The sequence below is a fragment of the Podarcis filfolensis genome, assembly GCF_964270895.1.
Source record: "Podarcis filfolensis genome assembly, chromosome: 1".
In the NCBI taxonomy this organism is placed as follows: domain Eukaryota; kingdom Metazoa; phylum Chordata; class Lepidosauria; order Squamata; family Lacertidae; genus Podarcis; species Podarcis filfolensis.
In genome coordinates, this window is record NC_139604.1 from 88136081 (window position 1) to 88148395 (window position 12315).

General features: G+C 39.7%; 1 protein-coding gene and 1 long non-coding RNA gene across 36 annotated transcripts in view; one reads left to right on the plus strand and one right to left on the minus strand.

Moving 5' to 3' along the window:
- The window catches only part of GPHN (gephyrin), a 233308-nt gene that overhangs the window by 176593 nt on the left and 44400 nt on the right, over positions 1–12315 (plus strand). The window lies entirely within an intron of this gene.
- On the minus strand, positions 3085–9695 carry LOC310759140. The gene is made up of 2 exons (XR_014546235.1): positions 8460–9695; positions 3085–5409 (listed from the first exon to the last, which is right to left on the minus strand). It is a non-coding gene; the product is annotated as an uncharacterized lncRNA (long non-coding RNA).

Genomic DNA, 12315 nt, shown 5'->3' on the forward strand with positions numbered 1-12315 from the left:
CTGTCCTGAGCAGATGAAAGGTGCGAAGAGCTTCTCTGTGAGCGTTCGGCTGGTTTAGGTGCCTTTTTTTCCATTTTGGGGAGGCGGAGGGGACATGCCTGCATTATTTCGTGATTTCTGCTCTTTTAGATGTTGCAACCATTTTGTCTTATGCCGCACACCCCACAGCCACCATTTTGTGACTGGTGCCTACGGCACATTCTCAAAACTGCCAATGTGCCCACTGGCCCAAAAAAGATTGCAACCCCTGTTCTATCCTATGCAGATGTCTACTAACAAATTACTATGCATCCTTTGCTATTCAAACATCAGAACATAACTGTTATATAGAAAATGCATACAGCCAGCCTCCCTCCTGTGCTTACAGAGACTTTCCACAGGCAGACATAGAAGAACTCCCCATAGGCATTATTTTCAGCCCTTCCTTCCCACCTCTAGCCAGGTGTGGTGCTGCTGTGGTAGGCAAAACATGTGGCTACTTCCCAATAAACGAGACCTTCCCATACCTTAGTTATCCACTGACCTGCTCTGTACATATACTCATGTTCACTTATTCATGCTCTTTGTGGAAGTAGGCTGCACACCAGAGGTCTGGAGAAGATCAGATTACTGGAGAACTAAGTAAGGTGTTGAAGGAACTCGCATTATAAGGAATAGGCAGGTCTGTTGCAGTACAGTCAGCAGAGTGGCAGCATGCCTGTTAAGTTGGATGAGGACTCATTAGACTGCAGTGGGGATCCTTTTAAAGTTAGAAGAACTCTTTATATATGGGAAGGAATGGATCATGCTAGATATAATTACAAATGCTTGCTAAGTATCTACCAGTGTAGCCAATATAGCTGGCTGGATTTACTTTTCTTCCATAGAAGTCAATGGTTATCTCTAGTCCATGCGGTCTGGAGATAGGTCAGTTTTATCAAGAGAAATGATGCAGATTGTAGTTTGCAGCCCTGCAACTGCGTTCAGTACCTGGAAAATGATGCTAAACTCTTTTTTAAAAAATCCCTTAGCTCACTAAGAGGTGTGATGTTGCACCAGCTCAAGGGTTCCCGGGACATTGTGCACGTAATAGCTGAATGCCCCTGACAAACAGCAACTGTGTCGTGTATGAAGAAAGCACCAATATATCTGCCCTGTTCTGCTACAGAGATTTATAGCCTAATCCCAGCACTGACATGAGAGGACCAGTCACTGTAGTGCTGAAACTCTCCTGTCCAACCATGTGAACTGCTGTGCACATTTAAAAATATACTAAAGTGACAATACATCTGATATTCAGTGTTTGTTTCATTATATTGTACAATTGAAAGGGCTAGAATTAGGGCCGTTTTTTTTACCACGGCTTTCCTGAACTTTAAATGCATGTGGCTTTCCTTCCCCCCCCCCCCAGAAAAATACATGCAGTCGCTCCATATTAAAAACACAGAAGCCATTAGTACCTTTATCTTCAAAATAAGATGATATGAGAACTTGTGGAACAAGGTTCTATCTCCCCCACCCCATCCCCACCCCAACTAGGCTTGCTTTGTTTGTTTCTTAAGTTGGCCCGATGTTTATTGTCATGTTTCCCTGTCAGTTCCAAACAAGCAGCTACATAAACTTAGTTAGCCTTATTACTTGTGTTGATGGAATGGGATATGGACTAATGAGACTACTCAATATTTTGGCAAGCTCTGTTATTATCAAGTCAGCTTTTTAATCCCTATAACAACCCTGAGCCATTTCACCCTGAGCTTCATTTTTTCCTGCCCCTTACTAGGACCCAAAGTAAATATTAGAAGTTGAAAACATTTTTTCCTTGTTTATACATGGGGAGGCATATACAGGTTTAGTCTTGACTTAGCTAGGATCACTATGATGAGCAGTGGCAACTGTTGCTTTAGTTGATGTGCTTATCTGAACACCAGCTGCTGGAGACAAACAGGAAGACCATAATCTTAAATCACCTGCATAGTTGCACCCCCTGGCATTTGGTTGGCCACTATGAAGCACTTGCACATGTTAGGCATGATATACAGAAGACCTGAGTTCATCCTGTCATCTTTCAAATCTTGCACTCATAAGAGGGCTTCTGATCTAGTAGACACTTCTGCTAACAGAAGAGGGAAAGATGCTTGGGGTGTTTTTTTTTTCTTTTCCCCTTATTTCCCCTTGTAGCTTCCTCTACCCTGTTCTGGAGGGTCCCCCGGCTCTCTGGAGCATATTTATTTTGGCGGGGGAGGCTGCATGGGGAGAAAAAATGGGCAAAAATTGCCTCACCCCTTGTTCCATTACCAGAGGTATCTACTGAGTCAAAAGCCCTTCGCTGACTGCAAGGCTACCAGTTGGACTATACTACTGACATTTGGAAAATGAACCTCTCTATGTGTTTTCATGGAAAACTGAAACTCCTGAGAAGACTATATTCCAAAAGGACTAGTTATATGAGTTTTATGTCTTCTTTGAACTGAACATAAACCTAATACATTTTGTTGATTCCTTAAACAAATTTATTAGTCTGCAGGGTTTATGTGACTGATTAAAGTATAGTATGTTCTCTACAGACATCTGCTGATGCGTATGTTGTTTCTTTGGTTTTTCTAGTGAATATTGTTTGTGGGAAACTATGCATATTCTTGCATTAGCAGATGCCCCTTTTACCATCTTCTTTTTCTTGCATTTTAAAAAGTCACTTTTACATTTCCTTTATAGTTGATCCTGATGGATATTCATGTTCTTGGAATTGTTCCATCATGTAAATGCATCGCAAACTTTCAATGCTGTTAAAGCTTGTTGAAAGTTAATTTCACCCATGTCATTAAAAGGATGAGAGCTTTAAATTGCAAGAAACCACAATGAACTGTTTCCAAGAAACAACAGCAACTTGGGTTTAACAGAATGAGTGTCTATTATAGTTACAGGACACTGTATTATTATGGGATCTTTCCATAGATTATCAGTTCCTTATGTTCAGTGAAATAAGAGCCTCTACCAAGATAATAGCTATAGGGAAGCATTCAACATGACACTATTCTGATTGTTCTATCAGCACAAGCATTTATGCTTGCCAGGCAAAATGGTGCCCCCCTCTTCTTTCCCTTCGTGTTTTTCTGGGGGTTCTCCTGATCCTCCAGAGCAGATTTGGGGGAGGCACAAGAGGTGCACAGAAGAGGAGAGGGGGGAAGCCCTACAGTGCTAGCAGGACCCCTTGCACTGGCTTCTGTGCAGGGCCCAATATTTCCTTCAGAGACCAAGGGCACCAACTAAGTTGACGCATGCATGAAATGAAGTCCTCTTGCACTATGAGATCCCCTCTGCTGCCTGTGCATCCCCAAATCTGCTCTGGAGGGTTGGTGAAGAAGGGAAGAGTCTTGTTGCACAAGCAAATCTTGTTTCCCAGTGGCATGAGTGAGCTCACAGTGCCCGGGGCGGGCACAAGTGTGCTGGAGGGCAGGGCACATAGGGTGGAGGAGCCTGTTGAGGCATCCCAGCCCTGCCCACCCACACGGGGGAAGCCCTGCCAGCTGATGTGGCACTTGGTGAGTGCAAAGCAGATCCCCCCCCCACACCAGTGCCCCCACCATGGCCCTGCCTAGTGCTCCTCTCCACGAGTGCTGGTTCCTCCAGTGCTGTGTGTGTGCGCGCACCTGCTTTGGGCCCCCTCAAAAATCCATGCCCAGAGACACGGCCCCTCTGGCACACACACACACACCACACACTGTGCCCTGGTTGTTCCCTGCGTACATACCCCACTTCGCACTGCATTGAATTCCAGCTTTACTAAACTAAGGTTTGTATTCAACTAAGTCCTGTTCATTGAAATCAATAAACTTAAGTCATGCCCATGAGCTTCAATAAGTCTACTCTAAATTGAGTTAGTGTTGAGTCCTGAGTAAGACTAGCATTGATGACTTCAAGACTGGATTATTGCAATGCACTATGTGTGGGGTTTCCCTTGTGCTTGATCCAGAAGCTGCCATTAATGCAGAATACTGAAGCATGATTGCTGATGAGAGTGAGACTCTGTCTGAATATAATATCTAGGCTCAGACATCTGCTCTGATTGCCCATTTCCTACTTGGCCAAGTTCAAAATGTTACTATTTGTGTATAAATTGAGACCAGTTGACTTGTGGGATCACCTTACCCCATATGTATCCACTTAACCACATTGATCTGTGAAACTGCCACTATTACAGGTGCCATAGCACCTATAGTTTGGATTTCCCTGCCTATTGACATCCGACAGGGGCCTTTGCTGTATCTTTTCAGTGCCTGCTAAATACATATTTTGTTCAAGCAAGGCTATCCAGGCATGTAGAAGTTACATGTGTTTTATCACTTTGGGGCTACTATTGATTTTAATCATATTTAGAATGTTTTTACATACCAGTTTTAACTATTTTTGAGAATTTCAGTGTTTTATAGTTTTGTAAACTACTTAAAGGTTTTCCTACAATTGAGTGGTATATACATATTGTTAAATACCACCCTATATCAAAACAAAAGCAACAGCAAGCTCTATTGTATGGATTCGTAATTTTGATATGTAAGATAAATTTCTGTTGCAGTGCATCTGAGCAGCACACACACAGCTTTGGAAGAGATTAGTTCTAGTATGCAGAAAACTTTGATTTAGAAATTTAGTTCTGACGACGCAAGGGAGACAGACAATTTGGAAGAATTCTGAAGCATTTTCCAAAAGAAAATAAACTGTTACTGAATAGCTGCAACCAAGCTGTGTTGTAGTTTAATTGATTTGTTGTATATAGAAATATCTAGTAGTTAACTCCACTAAAATGTTTCATAATCTCAAAGCATTATAGATTACTTGCATTAAATAGGGTTACACTTTCAATATGCCACCAAGTCAGTCCTGGACCATTAAAGTTCTGTTTCTCCAGTTTCCTAGTATGCAGGACCTATGGCTATATTATGACACTCTATATTGACTTTTATTATTAGCTATGGTAGAATTTAGTAATCTCTGAGAAAGGTTGACCCTTTGATGAATATTCTCTTATGTATAATTCTTGTCAAGGAGACTTTTAATACACACTTTATTAAACATGCAATCATAATTAAGTGTAGCTCTTTTGGTCATAGATGTATCTATTCTTTTTTTAATGACATTTCATTAAAATTTTCTCACTTAAAATATTAGATCACATTAGCTGCACTCATGTATAAAATTACTTGGCCTTCAGCTCTGTATTTTATACAGTGTTGCCTATAATTGGTATGTAACTGGATGGTCCACACTGCTTATTTATGAAACTCCCCATAGATAGTTTTCAGTGGACACATTTTTTTTAAATATATATATATCTGCCTTTGTATCACAGCCATTTACTGTCACCTTCAGCTTTCCCTTTCCTGTGATTCTATCCATCTCTTTCTGGCTTCTTGCATGCGCTATGTTTGAAAAATGCTGAAACAAAATAATGAAGGAAGCCTTTCAGTTTGCTTGCGGAAGGCACAGCAGCAGTCAAATATATATCTGCCAAAACTATATCATTTCAATATACTTCAGTAACAATATCCTTCAGTTTCCAATGCGATTTTGTACAATGAAAAAATAAATGTGAATGATCTGAATATCCCCTGCAGTGCTTTGTTGCCTCTCACAGAACAAGGAGGAAAAAACTGTTTATAAAATTCCTGCAATAAGACTAGAACCAGAACATATATTGCTTGTAGAAGTGGATTTGGTTTTTTTAAGTCAGCCTATTCTATTTTATACAAATGATAATGCTATCTGAAAGGCTAAAAAGTTAGGAAAATTCAAGACAAATAAGCTTTTATATCAAAAGTTTGCATTTGTTTAAAGACAATGATTATCATGGAGAAGAACAACTAATATTTTACAGCTTTCTCTTTTATTTGGCACTATTTCAAAATGCCTGTTGTGATAGAGGATGTTACTATTTAAAAAGTGGGTTATGTTACCCCAAAAGAAAAGAAGGCACAATATGCAAAGAAATAATATCAACTAAAAGGTAAAGGGACCCCTGACCATTAGGTCCAGTCGTGACCGACTCTGGGGTTGCGGCGCTCATCTCGCTTTACTGGCCAAGGGAGTTGGAGTACAGTTTCCAGGTCATGTGACCAGCATGACTAAGCCGCTTCTGGTGAATCAGAGCAGCGCACAGAAACGGCGTTTACCTTCCCGCCGGAGCAGTACCTATTTATCTACTTGCACTTTGACATGCTTTCGAAGTGCTAGGTTGGCAGGAGCAGGGACCGAGCAACGGGAGCTCACCCCGTCGCGGGGATTCGAACCGCCGACCTTCTGATCGGCAAGTCCTAGGCTCAGTGGTTTAACCCACAGTGCCACGATATCAACTATTGGCAGGTAAAGACACGAGGGGGGGGGGCATCATGAATAAAGTTGACTTTTTAATTCAGTATTTTGTATACATCTTTTAAAAGTTTCTGGCTTGAAAAAAAGCAATAAAATGTTGTTCACAGCCACCAAGAGCCTTCAGATTGAAAATAAAACATAAATGTACACCATGAAATCAGTTCTTATTTTTCTTTTTTTCTGGTATCAGTTTATATTGTTGGAGAAGTTGAAAGTAAAATGAGTCATTTTCAAAAAGGGAAGGGTCATCTAGTTCAACCCCTGTGATGCAGGACTCTCCAACCTCTGCTTAAAACCTCCAAGGAGGGAGAGTCCACCACCTCCCAAGGGAGTCCATTCCACTGTCAAACAGCTCTTACTGCCAGAAAGTTCTTTCTGATGTTTAGTCGGAATCTCCTTTCTTGTAACTTGAAGCTATTGGTTCAGGTCCTACCCTGCGGTAGGACTTGCTTCATCAACCATGTGACAGCCCTTCGGATATCTGAAGATGGCTCCTCCCAGTCTAGAACCATTTGTCCCTATTGAAATTCATTTTGTTAGCTTTGGCTCGGTTCTCCAATCTGTTTAGGTCATCTTGAATCCTGATTCTGTCTTCAGGTCACTATGACTTTAGAAATACCTGACATGGTTGATATGAAAATAGTTGACTGGCTTCCAAACTAGCTTGAAATCTGATATTTGACACATTTGAAATTCAGAGCATCTTGACAGTTTTATGTTGGTTTGATTGTTTTTAAGCCTGAAGATAAGACACCTTGCAATCAGTCTTTAGTAGGATTTTTACTAGCATTTGGGAAATGTTTATTTTCTTCCAGAATGCAGAATTCCTACGCATGTGTGCTTGAGCATATACACAGATGAAGTGGCTAGAAAATAACGTTTTCCATTTACTTTCTATTTCTTTATTCAAACTCGTACGCCTCTCATAACAAACTGCCACACCCCACCCCAATCTACATCAAGAAAAGCTTACTTGATGCTTTAGGTTTTCATCATTGCATGTTAAGTATCTGTTAAATATTCTTTGGTGTTGGGGTTGATGCCTAAAGCAGGGGATAGCATATATCTGTACAGTGTAAAGTGAGCTTATGAAAAGGTTTTGTTGAAAGGATATGTAGATATCCCAGCTTGGAGTTCTTCATTAATAGGGACAAATTGCAAGTAATGTTATTTGAGTGTTCTAAGAAGTTTTGTATTACAGGGCACCTCTACTTTTCTAAAAGCCTATGCAGAACTCCTTGCAGTTTGTCATCCTTTTTTCTGTGCTTTCCGTTTAATTCGTTCAGTCATCATGCAATGTAATCTTTGGCATGTTTACTTGGAACCATGTCTCAGTTTGATGGCAAGTATTGCAGTGTTAATAGCTTAATTAAGAAATGACCCCTTGCAAGTTTCACTAGAGGGGGTAGCTCATTAATAAACAATATTTCTATTTTATAGTAATTGGTTATTGTAGAGCTCAGGTCTATCCAAACATTTTTATTGTCAGTAACAGATCCAGATATCTATCTTAGGCATCCATCCCCAAGAATTTAGACATGCCTAGTGGAACTTTTTTTTCTTTGAACAACAGACCATCATGACACATCATGAACTGTTTGTGCACATTTCCTATGTGAAAATAGCAGAGGGAGCAGTTGTTTAAGGCATAAGCTCCCACCCTCCAACATTCCTCATATGAAAATGTTTCTCACACACCCCAACTGATCCTCCTCGACTCCCCATTTTTTGTTCCAGCCCCCATAGAGCATTTCCTAACAGAAGAATGGTGAGTGCCGCCACTACTATCCAATGGGATACACACTCTCCACTGTCCCTTAATCCCGTTTTTTTCCTTATTTTCTTATTTGGTAGATTTAAAAAGAGAAAAACACACATCAATAAATACATTTTAGAATTGTCTCATTCTCTCTGGGCTTTTGAGTAAATAGGAGACTTGCCAGCAGCAATACCAATGGAGAAGCGACCAAAGCTGTATCCAGGACTGGTTCAAGCTTAAGCTCCACAACAAAGGGTTAGGCAAGAGGAGAGGTCAGCGTTTCCATCTGGTGTTTAAGGCACCACCTTCCCCTTGGACGTGGGACCCATTCAGCCTCAATGATGGAGGCTGAACTCACCCTGAGTATAGACAATCCCTCCTCTGCTTTATCACAGGATCCCAGCCAGCGTGGTGTAGTGGTTAAGAGCAGTGGAGTCATAATCTGGTGAACTGGGTTCATGTCCCTGTTCCTCCACATGCAGCTGCTGGGTGACCTTGGGCTAGTCACACTTCTCGGAAGTCTCTCAGCTTCACTCACCTCACAGAGTGTCTGTTATGGGGGAGGAAGGGAAAGGAGATTGTTAGCAGCTTTGAGACTCCTTAAGGGAAGTGAAAGGCGGGATATCAAGTCCAAACTCTTCTTCTTTTCACCTCCAGATAGAGGGACAAGCCTGTGCCCTTCTGGGCCTATCCTGACGAGGACTTTCCTGTCTGGGACATTATTTTATTATTGTTGTTCTTTTATTTGTTAAATTTGTATACCACCCTTTACCCAAAGATCACATGGCGGTTCACGACATATAAATACAAAATGAGAATGCAAAATACATAATAAAAGCAAACATATTTAAAAGCCTGTTGAATATTAATCAGCCCAAAGCCTGGTTATAGAGAAATAGTTTTGCGTGGCACCTAAAAATACGTAATGAAGGTGCCAGGCGAGCCTCCCTAGGGAGGGCATTCCACATACGGGGAGGCACCACAGAAAAGGCCCATTCTTGTATTGCCACCTTCTAGACCTCTCATGGAGGAGGCACACAAAGAAGGGCCTCAAATGAAGATCACAGGATCCAGGCTGGTTCATATGGCGAGAGGTGGTCCTTGAGATCTTGCAGACCTTGACATGACACCCTCCTCTGATGAGGACTTCCCTGGCTGAGATGTAACACAAATCCAGGGGTGCAATTGTTCTTGCCTTACAGTACACTACTAGGGAAAGAAATTTGATTTTGTTTCCGTTTCAACAAGAATCTACCTAATTCACACTTTCCAAAATAAGACACAAACTGAAACACAGCTATCCTTTGAAACTCACATATACTAGGGAAAGAGGTGTATAAAAGTGTGTTGCGATACCTACACTTTGAAACTGCCTAATGATATCAGGCAGTTGCCTTCACTGTTATTCCTTTCGGCCCCTGCTAAAAACATTTTTCTGTAGACAAGCCTACCTAGATATTTAGAAAGTTGGTGCGAGTTTGAATCTGTTTTTAGTTGATTGTTATTTTAACTTTTTGGAAGCCTTAAATTATTGTTGTTAATTCTTCTTATTGACAGTTTTATCTTTTTTGTGAACCGCTTTGAGGTTTTTTACAATCAAGCACTGTATAAATTTTATGAGATAAAATAAAAATTATATATTGGTAAGAATAGCACACAAAAGTACATTATAATTTGCTTGCAGAAATCTGTACATTAGTCAAAACTACAAACAAAAGTGTCTTGGGACATAAATCAACACTAAAATTCTGATAAATTTATCATGAGGATTTTATGAAAAAAATCGCAAACTGATGTGGAAATATGAATTGAATTTCAAACTGAGAAATGGAGCAGTTAATCCATTCCTAGACACCACACTTTAGACATAGTTACTGCAAAGTATGTAAGTTAAGAATGAAAAATATCCCCCCAAGTACATACAATTAAAATGGGCAACCTTACTTTTTTGTTTTCATTTCCACCCTAACTTAGATATTTACTACTTTTTGGGAAAGGTGTGTGTATAAAATATTGGTCAGGACTTTGTTGGTGATCTGGTGGAGTATCCAGTCTTAGATCAGGGAATTGGACTAGGGTGATTCATTTATTCTTTCCAGTGCTGTGAAAAGCCTATGTCCCTCTGCATTCTAAATTCAACTGTTGCTTGGTATTTTCAGAAGAACATAAAAACACTATAATTGTATATTTATTTTAGTTTCCTGTGCAATGGGAAATTATACTATATTGCTAATCATGTCTACTTATTATGGAAGTATTCTTCTCTTAGCTCCCATCATGTGCACTTTTAAGTCAAACTTCTTAATACCTGAGCTCTACTACCTTTCTCCAAACTCAGCAACAATAACTGCCAAACTTGTAAAATAATAAACAAGCACTCTTAACTTTATCAGTGTAATCTCGCAATGCTGTACTTAATGCAATATTCAATTTATACTCCATTTTGCAACCCAAGTTATTAGACACCCTCTCCACCTACATCATATAACTACCCTTACCTTTGCTCATTTCATGTAGCAGGATTTTTGTAGATCTAGCCACCATCAGCCCAGAAATCAGTTTCCTGATTTCTCCGGTCTATGGCATCCCTTAATTGTGCTGTATTGTAGACTTACATTTGTATGATCTTGTTTCTTTTCCCTATTCCAATCCTTCTTCGGATTAATGAGGTATTAATTTTATGCCTGCTTTTATTTAAGATGAGTCAACCACTGACTACTGCCAGATAACGCCTGTTAACTGTTAATATAATTTGGGGAAAACACATGCAATCTCTCTGACACTGTTTCAATCTAAAATAAATTGTCAAATAGATCTATATTAGATACCTATTATTTCTTACTGGATTTGGGAGCATCAATCTTAATATGCAATTATTGTTGGAGATTTTTCTTTCTTTTTACCAAAATGGCAAGAGGACTTACTGGTACTTCTTTAAAATAAATATTACATAAAGTTTTTGAGCATGGATCCATTTTTCATATCACCAATATCTATTAAAACTTCTTCTTCCCTGATAAATAGTTCAGACTTAACTCTATCTAGATGAAATCAGGGGACACACACTTTTTATATGGGACCAAAACAAGAATTCATGATGTATGGCTGCACATGGAAGCAAGGAGAAATATGGTTTACTATTTTCTTTCCCTAGCTGCTTGAGAAATACAATAGGCCTCACTTCCATGAACATGATTGATATAGGAGGAAAGTAGGACATATATATCTGTCAGTCTCCTAGAGTTGTGACAAAAGGAGAAAATGTATGTCGGCCTCTCCTGTTCAAGAAGATAGAGTAATGCACAGTACTATACACCTCCAATAAATTATCTTCTTCTTTTTAGGGAAGGGAGGCCACTATAGTCTAAAAAGGGAGATACCGTATTTTTCCGTGTATAACATGCCGCCGTGTATAAGACGCCCCCTATTTTTGGGGACTCAAAATTAAGAAAATGCACTATCTGTGTATAAGACAGCCCCTTATTTTAAACCTCAAAAATTTAGGGAAAAATATAGCCTTATACATGGAAAAATACAGTAATTGTGTAGCATGCATTAATTCAATTTTAGTTTCTAAACCAGAGGTGGGGAAATGGATCAAGCCAGAGGGCTGAATCCAGAAGGGGTGAATCTTCCCTAGGCCACTTTGACAGGTGACCTATCAAGCAGGTGTTTGTTAACTTTCATGGTTTTAGAAACTGCATTAATTTGCATTAATTTGTTTGACCGTTTTCACTTTCTGAAATCTTTTTTACATGGTGCTTACAGTCACTCTTACTTTATTAGTAGGAAAGCACAGGCCTGTCCCTGAAAATGTGTAGAAATAGATCATTCTAGCACCTTCACCACCGTATTAAGTTGCCAGAAGCGTATTACATCAATATTCTGGAATCTACAATGTTCCGGCCCATTCTAATGCAATGTGTTTGGCCTATAAAGTACTTTTAAGATATAAAAAAAAACCCCAGAAGTTTGAACTTCTATGTTTGTTTTATTGGTATTTTGATGGATCCTGAGTTGATATTCCTGCTGAAAAACAATCAGTATTCCTGTCACAGCACTTCTTCCATCAACGTATTATATGTGGGTGATTACTTTGGAGCAATGCGATTTAGCACTAAAATGAAATTAGCCTCAATCCTGTGTTACTAGCTTGGTAAGCATACAAATATAATGAAGGACAGGTGTAGTCCTGCTTCAAGCAAATAGTCTTT